This window comes from Leopardus geoffroyi, chromosome C2 (genome assembly GCF_018350155.1).
Source record: "Leopardus geoffroyi isolate Oge1 chromosome C2, O.geoffroyi_Oge1_pat1.0, whole genome shotgun sequence".
Lineage (NCBI taxonomy): Eukaryota > Metazoa > Chordata > Mammalia > Carnivora > Felidae > Leopardus > Leopardus geoffroyi.
The window spans coordinates 117,179,693-117,198,464 of record NC_059333.1 but is presented as its reverse complement, the minus strand read 5'-3'; the positions used below and the strand labels follow the sequence as shown (position 1 = coordinate 117,198,464).

The 18,772-nt window shown below is 35.2% G+C and overlaps 1 long non-coding RNA gene across 1 annotated transcript in view; it reads left to right on the top strand.

Annotated features, from left to right (window-relative positions):
* LOC123611439 overlaps nucleotides 1-18,772 on the top strand; it is a 233,729-nt gene that overhangs the window by 158,907 nt on the left and 56,050 nt on the right. The window contains exon 2 of the long non-coding RNA XR_006718670.1: nucleotides 285-373. This is a non-coding gene — a long non-coding RNA (uncharacterized LOC123611439). The remainder of the gene's footprint in view (nucleotides 1-284; nucleotides 374-18,772) is intronic.

Sequence of the window (18,772 nt, the reverse complement as noted above, 5' to 3'; positions counted from 1 at the left end):
TGCAGTTTTTCAATCTGTCCACGTGAAACTCATCATTGCACAAATAAAAACATCAAGGATATCCATTCTAGCTAAAAAGAAAGACAATAAAGCATAGGTAGAATAAATCATACATTTTGTACATTAAAAGTACATAGCAAGATACTAGAAATTAGGAATGTGAGCAGAAGAAATGGGATGAGTTTTAAATAGAGTGATCTAATTTGCTTAATGCTTTACATTATGTCGTCAGATTCTTATCACTTTTATCATTTAAATGATGTGTATTCACCTTTGTTTTTCAGTTATGTACTTAACAATATAAAGGATAAAGCATTTTGCTGAATTGGGAGAGAGATTTCAACATTTTCTGAAGGAAATTCACACCTAAAATGTAAGTACTGAATATTTTTTAAGTATAGTAGTGAAGTCATTACAAAGTCATTGGTCCTTGAAGCACTTACCAAAAGTTTGACTCAAATGCATTACCATAAAACAGCTACTTTTTACCACCAATCCACTAGTATTCAAGAGTAAAGCACATCTTCCTTAAACTTTACCTACTTGTATGCAGTCCCTAGATGACCCAGCTTAAGCCCGCTGCCTCACACGTGATACAGGACAATGATTGAGTGGTTTCCCATACATTAACATATTTTTTCTTAACAGGTATTGGTAAGTTGTAGGTTGATGGTATCATGAGATATTTAAAACTTAGGTTTCCTATAGGCTTATTTAAGTAATTTTGAAATAAATAATTCCAGTTTCCTCTCTCTGTCCCTTCCATTTTTTTTTTCCTTGCCTTCCTTCTCTCTCTTTCCCCCCATCTTTTCCATCCTTTTCTGTTTTGTTTTGTTTTTTTTTCTCCAAGTCAAAAAGTTGGTTCTTCCCCATGTGATCCATTCAGAAGTCTCACTGGTATAAAATATTATCTTTTAAGTTTCTCTAGGAGACCATAGGGGAAGGGAGGGAGAAAAAAGAGATACAAACAGAGAGGGAGGGAGGCAAACCACAAGAGACTCTTAAATACAGAGAGCAAACTGAAGGTGGATGGGGGGAAGTGTGAGGAGAGGGAAAATGGGTGATGGGCATTGAGGAGTGTACTTGTTGGGATGAGCACTGGGTGTTGTATATAAGCCAATTTGACAATAAATTATGTTAAAAATACTATCTTCTAATTTGGAATCAAATCCAAAAGAATAAGAAATTTAAGAATCCCAGTCATAAAATCTATTTGTCCAGCAGTATCCCTTTAAAATATCTTAATAAAAAATATCCCTTTTTCTTGAGCTGTTCTGTCCAAATCCAGATACTTTTTTGTAGCCTCACTATTCTTTTGAAATTAAGACTCTAATAACACGATGTCTACACATCCTGTAACAGCAGGCAAATGGACACTGTAGTCCTCCTTGCTAGCAGATAGTACTATGGCATTGACCCCTTTCTATTGTCTGTTGAATGACAGCTTTATGTTCTTCCATGGCTATTTGGGATAATCATGTGGAAAATCATTACAAATGATGCATGTTTAATCAAGGAACTATCAAAATTCCTGTGTCTTTTAGATTAGTTTGGAGGAAATTTAAACCCATTCTGAAAACCAACCAGCAGTCAATAAAATAGCATATAAGTCTCCTGTGTAAATATGTTTTCAACAACTATCATGAATACAAAGCTGTTTAATTTGAATTTCAACACAATCATTGTTTATAAATTTTTAAGAATACATTAATTTATATTAAAATTAATCATACATTAATAAGGAATAGTTTCTTTTAATATCAAAAAGAATATTCCATTTAATTTTGATTTTTCAGTGAAGTAAAAGAAATACAGCACAATTTTACAAATATGATCTTTAGGACATTAAATAGAATGGATTTCTATGAATACAATAATATAGAAGTCCATGGCAAAGTTCTCAAGTACAATAAAGTCTTTTCAAATTTTTCTATAACAAAAATGAGTACCGTATCATTTAAAGTCATTGACTTTTGCTGTTCTTTCGTTTTTTAATTTTGTAAAAGTCCAATGAAAGCTTTTCTTCTCCTATGACGTAGTTTTTTCCCTCAGCAGGCGAAACTTTGAGAAATCTGAGCATATGATTAGACACCATAAATTTTCTCACAATAGGTACAGATGATTAAATTATCTTTCATGAGTATGAGATCCTGCATGCAAAATAAATAAATTTAAATATGTACACAATTACCTATAATCTGGAAATGAAGTACATGTTGTTCATGAACTTATTTGCTCTCCCACATGAAGATTTTTCTGTGGGGTAACTTTGACTTCTATTAGAAACAGTTCATTGAATGCTGGTACTCATACTTACCCGTTTTTAAAGCAACATAGAAAAAAATCTTCTGTTCTTCTTTTAAAACATGTTGGGGTTTTAAAATATGTTTGCTCTTACCATAACTTCTAAAGACTTGATTTTATGATCAATTAAGAGAAATTTTACTCACTGATAGAAATTATATTAGCCTAGAAAGCATGATGTGTTTTTCATAATTCTCTGTCATTCTTGCCCCTGAAATAAGAAAGATTTCCAGCTAACTAGTACTGAGTTTCTTTTAACACTAGTATTTCTACTTTTTGGCTGTTCTAAGTTTCTCTAGTGATAATATCATTGAAAATGTAATTGTTGCACTCAAATATTTATTTTATTTCCTTGAACTATTAAGTTTTCATGAGATGCTCATAGAATCTTTTGTTTCATGGACCATAAATAAACCCCCAAAGCACCACTTCAGCACATTTCTAATTGTAATGCACCGTGTAATGTTATAGGCCATTATACAGATGTTTTCTGTTATTGTTAGGTGGCAGACAATGACATTGAAATGTGTGCTTGCCTTAGAGAGATAGTGTGAACTCAATCACGAGTCTTAATGTAATAGTTTTTTTTTAACTCCAGAAACCCAAATTTATTTAGCTGTGTTTGCCCTTCAAGTATGCGGTTACATTTGGATTCTCAGGAATAACAACCCAAGCCCTGATTTCCCTGAATTAAATACAAATGAATAGGTAAGAATGGTTCTCTGATTTATACTTCACTGTGTGTCTTTTCATAAGAGATTTGATAAGGATATCAAGCATTCTGTTGATGTGGAAAGTTCTTCAGTTACATTACTTGGGTTTAAAATAAAATAGTGCTACCCTCCCTTTCTCTGTAACAAAACTGGAATCTGAGGTAGGTTTTTTTTTTATTTCAGTATATGGTTCTAGTTATTTTTGTGTAGAATAAATACCCTGAGTACAGATGGAGGTACCCCACTCAAAATGAATAATGTACAATTTTGTTTCAGAACTAAACTTTTCTTGGAAAGGAAAAACCCAAGTGTTGGGTGTTAGTAATCCATTGTTGGTGGCTAAAGAATCAAACCAGGCTCACTTTAAGGTCATGATATACTGGCTACTAACTTTCAGTTGAAAGTAAAAGGTTTCAAAGGAAAAAATATAGAGAACACTAAGAGGTCTAAATACAGTCCATGCCAAGTTTTTTTGTTTTTGGTTTTGTTGTATCTCTAACAATGATAAATTGATAATATTGTTATGAGGTTGCTAAGTACCACGTATTATGCCGAGGAGTTTCTGGCTATTACTTCACTGAATTCTCAAAACAACACAATGAGGTAGCAACTGACACTCATTAAAACTCAAGTAAGTGCTTTATTGTAATTATTGTATTTAATCCTCAAGGCAAATGCATAATAGTATTATTACTTTTATTCTACTAGTGAGAAAACAGAATGATTATGTAATTTATCAAAGGTCTTTGTAGTAGTTAAAAAACATTTTTGTTTTACATTTATTTATTTTGGAGAGACAGAGAAGACAGAACACAAGTCAGGGAGGGGCAGAGGGAGAAGGAGACACAGAATCCAAAGCAAGCTGAGCTGTCAGCACAGAGCCCAATGCGGGACTCGAACCCACAAACCATGAGATCATGACCTGAGCCAAAGTCGGATGCTTAACCGACTGAGCCACCCAAACGCCCCTATTGTGGTTTTCTATTGCCAAATAACAAACTACTACAGACTTACTAGCTTATATCAAACACCTGTTTATTAGCTCATAATTCCACAGGTCAGAGGTCTGAGCACCATGTGGCTGGGTTCTCTGCTTAGGGTGTCAAACAAGGCTGAAATTAAGGGGTCATGCCCACTGAGGATGTTTTTTCCTTCTTAAAGTCAATTGTGTCATGCAACATAACCTAATCGCAGGAGTGATATCACATCATATTCTTAGTTTTGGGGATTATCCAAACTGTACACAGTGGAGCAGTAACCTCAAGAGACATTTTAGAATTCTGCCTACAACAGTCCCCTGGTTAATGGGGAGCAGACATTTCAAACTAAAATCTCATATAATATGCAGCATCCTAGCTTAGCCATTTCTCAATTCTAGATGAAGACTAGGAACCTATAGTTTTTCTGGAGTTGCTTCAAAGAGTGAGTGAGAAAGAGATTTATTTTACTTTTTTCATTGAGATAAAACTGAAATACAGCCTATTCATTTCAGGTATACAACATAATGATTTGATAAATGTATATATTGTGAAATAATCAGCAAAATATGTCTAGTTAACATCTTTCATCACATATAGTTACAGATTTTCTTGTGATAATCTACTCTCTTAGAAACTTCCAAATATACAATTATTATTGACTGTAGTTACCATTCTATATATTACATCTTCATGAAGTATTTATTTATAACTGTGAGTTTCTACCTTTTGACCATTATAACTCATTTCACCCACCTACACCCTCCATCCATGTTGTTGCAAATGTCAAGATTTCCCTTTTATTTATGACTGAATAATATTCCTGTATACATTTTCTTTATCCATTCATCCATCAATGGACACCTTGACTATATAAATAATGATGAAAGGGACATGGGGGGTGAAAATGTCTTTTCAAGTAATGTTTTTATTTCCTTTAGATAAATACTCCAAAGTGGAATTGGATCATAGGATAGTTGTATTTTAAAATTTTTGAGGAACCTCCGTATTTGTTTTCACAGTGGCTGCAACATTTTACAGTGGCTTCACATTTTCCCTTTGACAATGCACAAGAGTTTCCCTTTCTCCACATCCTTGCCAACATTTATTACTTGTCTTTTTGATAATAACCATTTGAACAGATGTGAGATGATTTGCATTTCCCTGATGATTAGTGACGTCAAGCACTTTTTCATGAATATGTTGGCCATCTGTATGTCTTCTTTAGAATATTGTCTATTCAGATTCTCTGCCTACTTCTTAAATGGACTGTTTTTGCCATCGAGGAGCAAATATTTTTGCCATATAGGAGCAAATATTTTCTTGTATTCTGTAGATTGCCTTTCCATTTTGTTGACAATTTCCCTTGCTTTGCAGAAGATTTTAAGTTTGATGTACTCATGTATTTATTTTACTTTTGTTGTCAAATCCAAAAATCAATGTCAAGGAGCTAACCACTAGATTTTCTTCTAAGAATTTTATGGTTTCGAGTCATGTTCAAGTCTTTAATCCATTTTGAGTTGATTTTGTGTCTGGTGTAAGATAGTAACCCAGTTTCTCCTTTGCATGTGGCTGTCTAGTTTTCCTAGTACCACTTATTGGAGAGACCCTTCGTTCCCCATTGTATATTCTTGGCTCTTTTGCTTTAAATTAATTGGTCACATATATGTGAGTCATTTCTGGGCTCTATTCTATTCACCTATTTTTCTGTTTTTATATTAATACTATACTGGTTTAATTACTATAGCCTCATAATATAGTTTGAAATCAGGAAGCATGCTGCCTTCTTGTTCTTCTTTCTCAAGATTGCTTTGGTTATTCTGGGACTTTTGTGGTTCCACACTAATTTGAAGGTTCTGTTTTATGTGAAAAATGCCATTGGAATTTCGATTGGGATTATATTGAATCTGAAGATTGTTTTGTGTAGTATGGATATTTGAACAATATTCATTATTCCAACCCATGAAAATAAAATATCTTTCCATTTATTTGTGTCATCTTCAATTGCTTCCAATTGAATGTCTTAGAGTTTTCAGTGCACAGGCTTTTTACCTCCTTGGTTAACTTTATTCCTAGGTATTTTACTACTTTTGGTCCTGTTACAAATGAGGTTTTTTAAATTATTTTCTTCTGTGAGTTCATTATTATTGCATATAAATGCAACTGATTTTTATTAATGTTTTTCATCCTAAAACTTTATTGAATTTATTGTCTAGTTCTTTAAAAAATTTTTTTTTACATTTATTTATTTTTGAGAGACAGAGAGAGACAGCGTGAGCAGGGGAGGGGCAGAGAGAGAGGGAGACACAGAATCAGAAGCAGGCTCGAGGCTTCAAGCTGTCAGCACAGAGCCCAACGTGGGGCTCGGACCCACAAACCGTGAGATCATAACCTCAGTCGAAGTCAGACACCCAACTGACTAGGCCACCCAGGCGCCCCTTATTGTCTAGTTCTATCAGCATTTTGGTAGAGTAAGGTTTTCTGTATATGTTATCTGTAAATAGGGAGAGTTTTACATCTTTCTTTCTGATTTGGAGGTCTTTTATTTTGTTTTGTTGTTTGTTCAGTCCTATTGCTCTGGCTATAACTTCCAGTACTGTGCTGAAAATAAGTGGTGAGAGTGGGCATGCTTGTCTTGTTCCTGATCTTGGAGAAAAAGTTTTCAGCTTTTCACCATTCATTGTGTATGATATCTGGGGTTTGTCATATATAGACCTTATTATGTTGAAGTATGTTTTCTTTATAGCCATTTTGTTGAGAGTTTTTCTCATAAATCAATGTTGAATTTTGTCAAATGTTTTTTCTATTAAGATGAGAGTATAATTTTTATCTTTCATTTCAAAAATGTGGTGTATCACACGGATATGCAGATGTGGAACCATCCTTACATCCCAGGAATAAATCCCACTTAATAACATATGAACCTTTGAATGTATTGTTGAATCTGCTTTACTAATATTTTGTTGAGGTTATTTGCATCCATGCTTATCAAGGATATTCACCTATAATTTTCTTGTTATGTCCTTTTCTGGCTTTGATATCAGGGTAACGCTGGCCTTGTAAAATGAATTTGAATATGTTCTCACTTCTATTTTCTGGAAGAGTTGAGAAGAATTAGTATTCATTCATTTTAAAATGTTAGGTGGAATTCACCAGTGAAACAATCTGGTGATGGACTTTTCTTTATTTGGAAGGTTTTGATTACTGATTTAATCTCCTTACTACCAACAGATCTGCTTAGATTTCTATTTCATCCTGATTCAGTTTTGGAAGGTTGTATGTTCTTAGGAACTCCTACATTTCTTCTAGGCTGTTCTATTTTTTTTTTTTTTTTTTTTTTTTTTTTGCATACAGTTGTTTACATAGTCTCTTATCCTTTTGTATTTCTGTGGTATAAAATTTTAATGTCTTCTGTCATTTCTAATTTTTTAAAAAAATAAGACTTCTTTTTTTTTTTCTTGATGATTCTGGCTAAACACTTGTCTATTTTGTTGATGTTTTCAAAAAAACAGCACTTACTTTCATTTATCTTTTCTATTGCCTTTTTAGTCCCTATTTCATTTATTTTTACTCTGATCTTTACCCTCCTTATTTCTACTAACTTTAGGTTCCATTTGTTCGTCTTTTTCTAGTTCTTTGAGGTGTAAAGTTTTGTTCATTTGAAATCTTTCTTTTTTCTTTACGTAGGAATTTACCGCTATGAGCTTCCCTTATGGAAGTGTTTTGCAGCATCCCATAAGTTTCAGTATCATATGTTTCTATTTTCATTTTTCTCAAAGTATTTAAAAAAATTTTTTTTAAGTTTATTTATTTTGAAAGAGACAGAGACAGTGTGAGCGGGGGGAGGGGCAGAAAAAGAGGGAGAGAGAGAGAATCCCATGCAGACTCCACACTCTCAGCTCAGAGCCTGATGGGGGGCTTGAACTCATGTAACTGAGAGATCATGACCAGAGCTGAAACCAAGAATTGGACTCTTAACTGACTGAGCCACCCAGGAGCCCCTTTCTCAAGGTATTTTTAAATGTCTCCTATTTCCTTTCATCCGCATGTTGTTTAATCTCCACACAGTTGTGATTTTGCCAGTTTTCTTGAAATTAATTTTCAGTGTCATACCATTGTGATTTGAAAAGGTAGTTGATATGATTTCAGATCTTCTTAAATGTATTATCTTCTTTTGTGGCCTAACATGATCTATCCTGAGAATATTTCATGTGTGATTCAGAAGAATGTGTATTCTTTTGCTTCTTTGATGGAATATTCTGTTTATATCTGTTAAGTCTATGTGGTCAAATGCATAGTTTATGGTTCCTTATTGATTTTTTTTTCTGTCTGTATGACACTTAGACAGTGATGAAAGTGGGGTATTAAATTTTCCTACTATTATATTGTTATCTATTTTCCCCCTTAGATCTGTTAATATTTACCCTATATTTAAGTGCTTCTGAAAATTTTGCTTTATTTTTTTTATTTTATTTAAATTCCAGTGTAGAAAACATACAGTGTTATATTGTTTCCAGGTGTACAATATAGTGATTCAACAATTCCATTTATTACTCATTGCTTATCAAGATAAATGTACTCTTAATCCCCTTCACCTATTTCACCCATCCCCCCCACCCATCTCTCTGGTAACCATCAGTTTGTTCTCTATAGTTAAGGGTCTGTTTCTCAGTTTATCTCTTTTTTTTTTCCTCCTTTGTTCATTTGTTTCATTTTTTAAATTCCACATATGAGTGAAATCATAAGGTATTTGTCTTTCTCTGACTGGCTTATTTTGCTTAGCATTGTACTCTCTAGATCTATCCATGTTGTTGCCAATGGCAAATTTTCATTCTTTTTATGGCTGAATAATATTCCATTATATATATACATACACACACACATATATACATACATAGATATAGATATAGATATATACATATATATACATGTGATATACACGTATATAGATATACATATCTATAGATATATGTAGAGATATCTATACATATCACCTATTGATGGACTCTTGGGCTGCTTCCATAATTTGGCTATTGTAAACAATGCTGCAGTAAACATAAGGGTGCATATATATCCTTTGAGATTAGTGCTTTCAGGGGTGCCTGGGTGGCTCAGTCAGTTAAGCTTCTGACTTCAGCTCAGGTTGTGATCTCATAGTTCATGGGTTCAAGTCCCCACGTCCGGCTCTGTGCTGACAGCTCAGAGACTAGAACTTGGTTAGGATTCTGTGTTTCCCTCTCTCTCTGCCCCTCCCCTGCTCATGTTCTGTCTCTTTCTGTGTCTCAAAAACACATAAACGTTAACAAATTTTCAAGTTGGTGTTTTCACATTCTTTGGATTAATATCCAGTAGTTCAATTACTGGATTATATGGTAGTTCTATTTTTAATTTTTTTTTCAACGTTTATTTATTTTTGGGACAGAGAGAGACAGAGCATGAACGGGGGAGGGGCAGAGAGAGAGGGAGACACAGAATCAGAAACAGGCTCCAGGCTCTGAGCCATCAGCCCAGAGCCCGACGCGGGGCTCGAACTCACAGACCGCGAGATCATGACCTGGCTGAAGTTGGATGCTTAACCGACTGCGCCACCCAGGCGCCCCTCTATTTTTAATTTTTTGATGAGCCTTTATACTACTGTCTTCCACAGTGGCTGTACCGGTTTTCATTCTCACCAACAGTACACAAAGGTGCCTGTGTCTCCACATTCTGGTCAACACTTGTTTCTTGCATTTTTTTTTTTTTATTTTAGCCGTTCTGACATGTGTGCAGTGATACATCATTGTGTTTTTGTTTGTTTGTTTGTTTGTTTGTTTTTACCTTCATCAGCTCTGCCTTTAAGGTTACTTTTTTATATGTTGTTTTTAATCAGTAAGATTTCATTTGAAGAAAGACTCAGCAGTTAATTTTGAAAAAAATTTGGATATTAGTGTCTTATAGCACTAATTCTGTGTGAATTTTATTAATGAAACTGTATATGTGTGCTCAAAAGTATAATTTTTGAGAAATAATTTACATACAGTTTAATATAAAGCTCTTACACGTAGTTTGGTGAGTTTTAGCAAAGGCATATACCCACATAACCCAAACATCGTTAAAGAACATTTTCATTGCTCCAAAAATTCCCTCTAATCATTCTCCAGTCAGTCTTTTACTTACATATAGAACTAGTCACTGTTCTAACTTCTATCATCATATTTTAGTTTTTCCTATTCTAGAACTTCATGGAAGTGGAATCGTATAGTATGCACATTTTTGTGTCATCTGTGGTTCTGCCTGTTTTTGAGATTTATCCATATTTTGCAAGACAGCATTCATTTCTTTTTATTTCTAAGTCATATTCCATTGTATATGACATGGTATGTTTATCCATTCTCCAACTGATGGATATTTAGATTATTTTTTTTTTTTTTTTACCAGTTTGGGGCTATTATGAATTAAGTCACTATCCATTTTTTGTGTACAAGTTTTCTGAGTCTTTCTTTCTCTTGGATAAATACCTATGAGTAGAATTTTAAGATCTTAAGGTACATAAATGCTCAAATTTCTTAAAAAAAAAAAACTACCAGTTTTCTAAAAGAATTAATGTCATTTTATACTCCCACCAGCAGTATGAAATTTTCATCTCTTCTGTATCCTCCCCAAACTTGAAAAGTGCAATTGAAAAATACAATGTATTGGTTTGTATTTCTCTTCCCCTGGTCTTCCACAATGTGGTAAGAAGGTATTTTCCAAACAATTATGGTCAAGGTGCAAAAGAGGGCATGCCAACCATTTTACTAAAGGCCACCTCAGTCATCTTCTACAGAACAAATAAGTAAATGCTGAAATAGATTTAGACTTATCCCAAAGCATAGGGTTTGTGTCTTTGAGAATTGTGTATTTAATTTATCTAATCTGCTTTATATCACAAATCACTCCAGAGGTTAAACCTTTAGAAAATAATTGTACGTGAATGCTTCCTCAATATTTAACTCTTCTCCCACCCCAGTTAATTTTCCTATCATTAGTGTGATCTTCTGTTTCAGTCCTCCTCCCCCATCAGGATAACGTATTTGCCCAAAGGCAAATACAGGAATACAGGTCTCCATCCTTTCTTGGTTCACCACGAACTTTTGCATCAGTTTCAAGTGGTTGGAAATGAAACCCTCACATGACTATTACTACTTCAGACAATAAATATGAGTTCTTTTTTTTCAAAGATTATCTAAGTCACTCTATGTGAGACTGATGGGAAAAATAATGTTTTATCTCTTAACATGACTTTTACAGTATTATTTAGAAAATAATAATTCTGTTATGCTGTAATCTACCAGTCTTCTAGCCAAGCTTTCACCCAAATAAATGGAGTACCTCTCTCTGCTTGAGGTGAGAGGCACCACACTCATATCATTTTTTGCCGTGAGCCTCTCATTTCCCCTCGAATAGCAGGTACATGGGTTTCACTTTACCTGGCTTCACATCTCTCCTCTCCAACAACCATAGCCTTATAGGTCAACTTTTTTTCTTCAACCTTCTCTACTGGTTCCTTCCCATCAAGATTTAAACCTATTTAAGTCTGTCTGGAAAGACTTAACACTAAATGTTATTGATCCATATGGAATGCCTGCTATCTGTGTCTCTTTCTGCCTTTGTTACACAGTTTTTTTGTTTTCTTTGCAGTCTTTAGTCATTCCACACACATTCATTAATTTATTACTCTCTGGTTATTGCTCCAAATTTATTTCCCACATTTGTCTCTTCCGCTCATCCTTTAAGCATACACCATATTTTTTCAGTTCTCCAAGCCTGTACTATGTCTACTTATCTCTGATCTTCTTGTGTGTGATTCCCTCTTTCTAGAACACTCTCTCCACTGTCCATCCCCATCCATTACATTATGGAAACTGTGCCAATACCATCATTGGTAAATCCAGTGTTCCTTTCTCAGTCTGTTCTGTAGCACTTGATGGTTTTGAAATACTCTTTTCCTCTGGGCCTGTGAGTCTGTGTCCTCTTAATTCTCATCCTACGTCTGGCCGTAATTGTGTTGCTTTCACAGCCCCTTCTACTTACTTAACTAAGTAGAATTCTCTCTCAGCTTCAATTGCCATCTCCGTAGTACTTCCAACTCCTTTCCTATTCTGTACATCTCTCCAGAGTTTCAGATTCATATACCCAAATGCCTACTAGACATTTACATGCTTCCAGTGACCTCAGCTCACCAGATCCAAAACCAAACTCATCATTTGTCCATGGCTACAACTTCCCTTTTTTCCCCCCATCTATGTGAATGTCACAATCATCCTCCCAGATACCTGAATTAGAATCCTGGGCATTATCCAGGACCCCGTCTTACCCTTCTCATAGCTAACCAGTGAATAAAACAGTCAATTCTTAATCCATTCTATCTTATAATTCTGTTCATTTTTCTTCAGCTCCATCATCATTTCTTTAATAATAAAAGTTTCTATCATCTCCTAACTACAGAATACTAGTATAAGTACCAACTGCTCTTCTCCCTCATTCAGCCCTTCCAATACGTAATGCTGCCTCAAAGCTTGCATAAGTACAAGCTTGCATCTATCATACCTCAGCATAAAAATTTTCTAAGATCCCTCCCTGTGCTAAGCACAAGTCCAAACTCCTTACGCTAACAAGGCTTGTATGGACTAATCCCTGATTATCGTTCCAGGTTTACTTCTCACATTTGTCTCTGCCACTAATCCTGTAAGTATCAGCCATACAGCATCTACTATGCCTGCTTGCCTAGAGGCCTTCTCATATAATGTTCCCTTTTTTTAGAACACTCTCCCCACTATTCATCCCCATTCATTGGGCTAATTCTCAGGTAGATTTCAGATCTCTTTCTGTATGCTAATTTTCTATGGAAATTTTCTGTAATCCCCTGAGTGATCTGGGGGTTTCATCCCATGTTTCTAAAATTTCCCTGTAAAGGAACACATATTATCTGCCTCTCCTATAAATAATAAACAATTAGAATATAGTTGCTCATACCTTTGATCTGGTGTCATTGAGAATTGTGTTTGTCATTGTGTCTCCAGTGCCAGGCACATTGCATGGCATATAAATATGTGCTAAAATGTGAATGAATGAATATATGCATGAAAAATTCCTCAGAAAACCATTTTTAAGTGCCTTCTTTACTTTGTCTCTCTTTCTGGCCTCCTCACCTCCACACAGCCCAAGATGGCATGTTACCCATTCACTTTCGGTTTTCCAAATGGATTACCTACTCTGCTAACTGTGTGCCTTTGCATATCCCCATCCTTCACTCTAGAATGCCCACTCTAGAACATTTAGTAGAGGAACTGGCAAATACTAAGAATCAATTACTGCTTACTGAATGAAAGAGGAAAAGAACAACAATCATAGTCACTCATATGCTGTTCCAGTGATCTAATGAGAGTAGATAAATGTGGCCATGAACCTAAAATGCCTGAAAGTCAATTCTCGGGGTGTAATTAAATAAAATAAAAATTATATATTGATGTCTTTCACATCCCGTGTTCATTAAGAGCAAATTTGTTGTACCATTTTTTTCCATAATGTTATGGAAAACACAACCCTGAATGGTAAAACACAACCCCTGAGAAATCTTACCTGATTGAATAAACCAAATAGCCTGGGTAACTTCATTTCCTGCATAGAAATTCTGCCAACTATATTTTCATTAGATCAAATGGAAGGCTGTAGATTTCCTTCATTCAACTACTCAACTGTTCCTCAGCATGAACTTGATGTTAGCCAATTAAATAAAATTTTGGCCTAATTTTTAAATATTTCAATATTTCCACTCTTTAAAATATTTTGACAACAATATTTGGATGTCCTAAAAACAAGCCAAATCTACACAACATACGCATGAAATAAGATTTTTACCCTTTTTTTATTTAAAAAAAAATTTTTAATGTTTATTTATTATTGAGAGACAGAGAGATGGAGCATGAGCAGGGGAGGGGCAAACAGAGGAGGAGACACAGAATCCAAAGCAGGCTCCAAGCTGTCAGCACAGAGCCTGAGGCGGGGCTCGAACTCGCAAACCGCGAGATCATGACCTGAGCCGAAGTCGGACGCTCAACCAACTGAGCCACCTAGGAGCCCCAAGATTTTTACACTTTTAATAAAACTAAGGAGGTTTACCAATTCAGGTAATAATTATTACATGAGATCTTAGAGGAATAGAAGAGAACCAATGTTGTGAGAACGTTAGATTTTTTTCAAAAGTAAAACAGCATTTATTAGTTGTGCACCTGAAGCACTCAATGTGTCTTTATTGTGATTAATTTTTTTTTTAATTTTTTTTTCAACGTTTATTATTTTTGGGACAGAGAGAGACAGAGCATGAACGGGGGAGGGGCAGAGAGAGAGGGAGACACAGAATCAGAAACAGGCTCCAGGCTCCGAGCCATCAGCCCAGAGCCCGACGCGGGGCTCGAACTCACGGACCCCGAGATCGTGACCTGGCTGAAGTCGGACGCTTAACCGACTGCGCCACCCAGGCGCCCCGTGTGATTAATTTTTAAGAGCTGTATCGAGTTTTAAAATTTTGACACAGTCCAGTTTTAAGCTGATAATGTTCCAAAATTGAAAAGAGAAAAATAACATATGAAATGCTCGTGATCGCTTTAATGTATAGGTTTGAGAATCATTAAGTAGCTGTCACTCTCTCTTCTCCGGCATCAATTACTCTGCTCTGGATTTACTTACTCCACTCCGTATAATGAGCCCCCAGAGCATGTTTCATTACAGGGGAAAGCACACATTCTTCACTTGCGGTCAGTGGGATGTGGTTAATTTGAAATCACTTAAACTATTCTATCTGTCAAGTGCAGTTATTTTATTTTCAATTCACATCAGTGTTTTAGTATGCATGTCGGTTACTGGGTCAAACTGGCAGATTAATTTAGGAGCATTCTGTTGCAACGGTCTTCGCAACTGTCATTATATGGAGGCCACTATTGAAAGTTAATACCTGCCCATTAAAATTGATTGCCAAAGATACCACGCTTAATGTAAACAGTAACGTATAGATCAGAAAATGGTGCTAAATTAGAGATCATGGTGCACAGCTCCTATAGTATGGGGGCACTCAGTTATGGAAAATATTTCAGGAAGACTGGACTTGGAAAGCAAAAAAATGCTGAAAGAACCCTTGAGAATGCTCTAAGAGACCTGGCAATAGCCTGGTAGAGCTTTTTGTGTTCTTATATCCTGTTATTCTTCATGGTAGCCAGGATTTCGAATAGTGTGTGCGTAGTGTGTGATTGTGTGTGTGTGTGTGTGTGTATGTGTGTGTGTCTAGAGAAAGAATATCAAGGTATTTAAAGGCATAATTATTTAAAAGTGAATATTGCAGTGGAATAAATAGTGTAGGTTAGACTTGAAGAAGCAGAAGGATCTGAAACACTAGCATAGTCTATACCGTTAATAAACAGCCAAGCATTACTAAAAAGTAATAGAATTGAAATGAGCATTTGGATAATATACTACCACAGTATCACATATATTCCATTAGAAAAGTGTATTTTTACCATACATAGGCCTGCTTTCATCATTCTTTAATACTGCCAATAACATAGGACATTTGAAAGTCTATGACTTTCTTGGAAGTTTTGAAATAAGGCAAAGCCCTGATTAGTAATATCTGAGTTGCAAAGACTTAAAAAATTAAAAAAAACCCAACAATAAAAACTGATCAGATTCAAAATTTTTTCATTTCCTCAAAAAGGTAGAACTATATACTCCAGAAACAGTGCTTTGAAGTTATACTTCTTTTATGGAAGTTGTAGGACAGCAGGAAATAGAGCATCACCTTTGTTCACAGCACCCAGAAAACTATAACAAACATCTGTGCATAACTGGAACACACACACTCACACACACACACACACACACACACACACACAGAGCATAGCTAGCCCAAGAAGACCTGGAAATGTATAGAAGCAACCCACATGAAAACCTCTGACCATGGCAGAAACTTCAAAAGCTGTAGTTTTGAAACACTACATAATACTGCATCAAGGATGAGAGAGCAAGAAAGTACAGCTGGTGGGAAGCTGAGATTGTTGCTATCTGGGGAGTGTAAGTCCATTCCTAACCCATTTCCCTGTCACTTCCCTGACACTTCAGCAATATCCTGCTCCTTGTCTGTGAGTTTTGATCCATTACACGTATCTCTTAAGAAGTCATCTATTTCTAATTGGGAGTAAATAACAAGCTGCTGTACAACAAAAATTGCTGTTTTAAATTAAATGTATTAACGACAAAATACTTGACACATTTAATTATGCTCTTTAACACTTTGTGTTCTACCTGTGTGTTCTTTGGGGAATATATTGTTTTTTGATACCCTGATTTATTCTCTTAGCTAAACTTGAGAGAAGCAATTGTCATTTTGCTTTTCTTGAATGCCTTTCTAGACATTTTGACACTGAAGATTACGTTCTAAGGGCTAATCCAAAAGTATACACTTCTATATATGCTTCGCTATGGACTTTTGCATTGGCCCCTAGAATGTAATCTTCAGTGTCAAAATTTCTAGGAAGGCATTCAAGAAAAGCAAATTTATAATTGCTTCTCTCAACGTTTAGCTAACAGCGTAAGTTGGAGGGCACTTGTGTTGAGCACCGGATGTTATATGTAAGTGATGAATCACTAAATTCTACTCCTGAAGCCCATATTACTCTATATGTTAACTAACTAGAATTTAAATAAAATTTTGAAAAATAAGAAAAAAGTTATACTTCTGGAAGAGAAAAGAGTTTTAAAATAAATATCTTTCAAACTATGTTGACTCTCTAGTTACTGATCGAGTTGCTAGGTTAAAAGTGGTTAACTGAAAAATACCTTAATTTTTAAGTCTGCATGGTCCCATTTGAGAACACCTAACATGAGTTTCTTTTCACACTTATTACTGTGGAAACTAACTCAGTAGGATGATAATTGCTATAACAGTACTAATAGGTTTGTAGTCAAGTTTGAGAAAACTGTTACACTGCTTATTGTGTTTGGTGTAGTTTTGCTGTGCTAATATGCATATGATCATTAAACACTTTATTGAATGTGTCACACAAGCATACTTTGGGGCATTATACACATACATATAGTAGCATTGCTGAATATGAGGGTTAACCCAAGTGGTAAGTTACCTTTAGCTGAGTTGTTCTCAAACAATGTTATTCATCAGAATCCTCTGTGAGGCTTTCCATAACAATGCTGGGAACACATCCCAGATTGATTGAACAGGAGTAATGGGGGTAGGTTCTTTAATCATGTCATTGTCACAAGTACCATGGATGATTCTAAAGTGAATCCCTTTTGAGGAAACATTATTGTTATTTTACTTTTGCATATTACTGTTACTTTTCTCTGCAGTTTCCTTCTTCACTTAAGTCTCTATATCCATCTAATGATGTCTATGTTTTGTAGCTCAAGATCTTCCCTTACAAGCCAAATTAGAATAGCAATATCCCAGGGGCACCTGGGTGGCTCGTTCAGTTGAGATTTCAGCTCAGGTCATGATCCCAGGATGGTGGGATCGAGCCCTGCCTCGAGCATGAAGCATGTTTGAGATTCTCTTTGTCCCTCTGCCCCTCTCCCCCACTTGAGCTCTCATGAAAAAAAAAAAAAAAAAAAAAAAAAGCAGAATTCTAGATGAAAGTATATATTAACTATCTAAGAGAAATATTTGTAATATTAGATATTCTAACAGTATAGCAACCTATAAAGGGTGAAACTATAATAAGGGAATTAAATATAAAAAAATAAAAATAATGTCTTTAAGAACTGAACGCTCTTCTTCCTTCAAAATCCAACTAAATGCTTAGCATCTTTTAGACTCTATTTCCACCAAACTCTGATCACTTGTCATACTTAAATTTACTTAAATATTTTAACATTATTGGATTTGTCTATAATTTTCAATTTTTTTTAAATCATAGAACCTCATAGTTAGGAGGGATCTCAATGATAATTTGCTATAACTTCCCAGCACATGCTGAAATATTCTCTAAAGTATTTTGTACTTTTGGTTTTATGGATCTCATTGTGTATGTTTTTCTTCTATTTCTGAGCATTATAAAAAAACACTCCTATTTCTTTTCTAGCTGCATTGGATGCAATTAATGAATGTTGGCAAATGAATTAGTCTTCCATAAAATTTACTGTTTGGTCCTAATTATTTTTTTTTCCTTTATCAAAATGAATAGACTTTAAGTGCTTAACTTAAAAGCGAGTAATAAAATGACCAGTAAATAAGTGGTGATTTTATCATCTACTTGTTAATAACCAGGGCTCTTGGTTGCCAATGACATCACTCCAACTCAAATTACTTTAATCAAAAATGGAATGCATTGTTTTTAAATGAAAAAGCCAGGCTAAGGCAGCCATTGGCAGAGTTACACCCAAGTGCCCAAAGACATCAGCAATCTTTCTCCTCTCAGCCCTGCTTCTCTGGGATTGGCATTTTTCTCACTGACCTTCCTCAGCATCAAAAATGGCCAGCCAGCCGCTTTAGGGTTCTATTTTAAATACAGTACTTGGCTAATCCAGATGCAAAATACCTCATGCCCAAAATGTCTGGCAGGAATTCTAGCATGGACCCTTACTGGCTCAGCTTCAGTTGCAGACCCATCCCTGAGCCAATTATTATGGCTTGTGTTGGTAGATGGCCAGATAATTACGTCCAGATTTGCCCCCAGTCCCACTGACTGAAAGTGACCAGTGAGTGACAGATCTTTTTTTCAGAGGAAACAAGGGATAGTGTTACTAAAATAG